The following is a 2,900-nucleotide window of genomic DNA, read 5'->3' as shown; positions in this document are numbered from 1 at the left end:
CACGTGGCCTCCCCCCCGCCCCAGGCATCCCTCTTTCTCCCGAGTACACTGGTCACTCTATTTGGAGCCGGTTCTAATCCAATGGGACCTCATCCTATCTGACTGCATTTCCAAATGAGGTCAGCTCCTGAGGTTTCAGGTGGCCGTGACTTGGGGGACACTGTCAGCCACAGCACACAGCTAGAAAACCCTTCAAAACCGAACGCGGACCCTGCATCGCACACCCCAGGCTGCTGGGACCAGCTCCTGGGGACCCCCCGCTGCTTTCCTGATCTGCAGCCGACCTCGGGCTCCCCCCTCGGACGCGTCTTGGCCATGCTGGGCATGTGGCCCGACCCGCCCGCCTGCTGCGTCCACCACCCCGTCGCGATGGGGACTGGGGCGCGTGTCCACAGAACGTGCATGGCACTTGTGTGCGGAGGCGCCTCTCTCTGTGAGCAAGTGGGTCTCCCCTGAGCGGCCTGAGGTGTGAGCCTCCACGGGGAGGGACACAAATCCTTTCACTTGGAGCAGAAACTCTGCGGAGATGATAAATCTTCTCCCCCCACGTCCGGCTTTCAGAACGATGCCTGCCACTTACGGCATGAAAGACGTGGGCCAGCGGTCTGCACATGGCACATGGTAGAAAGGTCAGTCCCCGCACCCGGCTCCCCGCCCCCCGCCCTGCCCCCACCCGGCACACAAAGCCTTTTCTTTCTCCAGCTGCAAATACGAATGCAAAGAGCTCTTTCAACATTAGATTTTAAATTATTTGAATTAAATCCTGGATCCTTCCGGGCCCTGTGCTTTCCTGGTTATTTATCACGGGCTAAACGTACAGGTCTGCCGGGCATCCCCAGGGGCCGCCCTCACTTAGACGCAGCCTCAGAAATGTTATAAACTATTTAAACCCGAAGGCTCGGCCGTGTCCGGCTGCAGGGGAGCGAGTGCACTCTGCTCGTCGTAAGCTCTTTGGGAAAACAGGGGACTCACCACTCTGCACACTTGATCATTCGCTCTGGCTTTCCTCTGGGTAATCACTTTAATATACTTGAAAATAAGCCTTTCCCCGCGGAGGCTCCGTGGTGGCCCCCCCCCTACTTAGCAAACATTGATTTTCCCCTCCCCCCACGTCCTGTCTTGCCTGAAACTAACAAGCTTCCTTTTGTTCCTGGGCCACCCCGGCCACCCCAATTTTTTTGACACTTCCACTGGGCGCCAGCAGGGGGCGGGAGACCCTCTTTTTTGAGGGCCACACTAAAGTGCTCCGCGGGACCCGCCGGGGGTCTGGGGCAGGTGGGGTGACGTGAGCACCAGGACCGGTGGCGAGGGAGGCGAGGTGGCTCACCTGGGTGCCCGGGGGCAGGACGTCTGAGGTCAGGGACGTGACACACGGGAACAATCAGAACTGGCCGCGGCAGCAGCAGCGACTCGAATACACGAGGCTGGTGGGCAGCCCCCCGCTAGTCGGGCAGGGACCCGCGGGGCCCGGCCGGCGTGTGCCACCCACTGGCCCCGGTCCTCAGTGCCAGGCTCGTGGGGCCACACGCTCCCAAGGGTCATCGTGTCCCCTTCTCCTTAGACATCGGTGGCGCCAGAAGGCGGCGTCCTTGCTGCCAGCTGAGGAATCAGGCCAGAGAGGCCACCTTCGGGGACCAGCGCTCTGGCCCGTGCGGACAGGCTCCAGGGTAGCCCCTGGCAATCCCGCCTCCGGGCACGTGCGCCTTTATGTGGCCGCTCCCCTTGGTCTGGGCTGGCGGGCTGGCTTCTGGACGATGGGAAGCAGCGGAAATGACTGGACATTGTGCCCCTGATCGGGGAGAAAGGGGCTGGGGCTCTCGACCTGGGCGCTGGTGTGTGCGTCCTCTCTCCAAGGGAAACGAGTTGCCCCAGCGAGAAGTCTCACGTGGCGAGGGACAGAGGCCTGCCCACAGCCGCGTGTGTGAGCTTGGAGGCAGACCCCCCCCCCGCCTCCCCATAGAGCCTTCAGATGAGGCCACAGCCCAGCCTCCAGCACCCGAGTGAGCAGAGCCCAGATTCCACGCCCAGGGAGACCACGAGATAAGAACTGTGGGTTGTTTGCAGCTGCCAAGTTTCGTGTTAACTTGTTACGTGTAACAGGTGACGCCGCGGCCCCTTTCCGGATCGTGGCGCGGCCTCCTCCAAGGTGCTCGCACGGCTCCCGCATCCTCACCCACCCCCCGTGCATCGACACACTCCGTTCTGGCTGGGCAGGTGCAGGTCACAGGCTGACTTGTGTCCCCCATGTTCTTAGGCCAAAGTCCTGGCCCCCACGCCTGTGAACGTGGCCGTACCTTGACAGGTGATATAATTAAGATGGGGCCATCGGGGTGGCCCTAACCAGAGGCCTGCGTTCTCATCCCGAGGGGAAACCGGCCACAGACACGTGTGCGGGGTGAGCGCCACGGGACGACTGGGGCCCTGCTGCCACCAGGAGCCACCAGAAGCCTGGAGACAGGACTGGGTGGAGGGTGGGGGCAGTGTGAGTGGCTGCGTCCATTTTGCAGAAAAAAAGCCTAGTTCTGGGTATCTCTGTAGGTGCTTGTGCCCAGAAACATCTGGAAGACTTGGACCCGGCATTGACCGCGGCCATGCTGGGAGAAGCCTCGCGGTGACAAGGAGGGGCTGGTGACCCTACAAGAGCAGGTGACCCTAAAGGAAACCTGTGTGGTGTGGGCCGCTGGCCGCTGGCATCTCGGGCCCGCCCGGCCGCGACCCAGACGCCTGCTCACGGCCGATGCCGCTTCCAGGGCTGTCTTCGCCTCCGCTCTGACCTCCCCGACCTCGGGCGGGGTGCAGGATGGGCCCACGGCCCCCACGCCATGCAGGCGTCATCCGTGAAGGGGAGACGGTGGGACCCCAAGGCTTCCAGGTCCAGGAGGGACGTGGGGAGGAGGGAC

This window comes from Crocuta crocuta, unplaced genomic scaffold (genome assembly GCF_008692635.1).
Source record: "Crocuta crocuta isolate KB4526 unplaced genomic scaffold, BGI_CrCroc_1.0 scaffold13, whole genome shotgun sequence".
Classification (NCBI taxonomy): domain Eukaryota; kingdom Metazoa; phylum Chordata; class Mammalia; order Carnivora; family Hyaenidae; genus Crocuta; species Crocuta crocuta.
The sequence above is the reverse complement of the archived record's forward strand: the minus strand, read 5'-3'. Positions refer to the sequence as shown.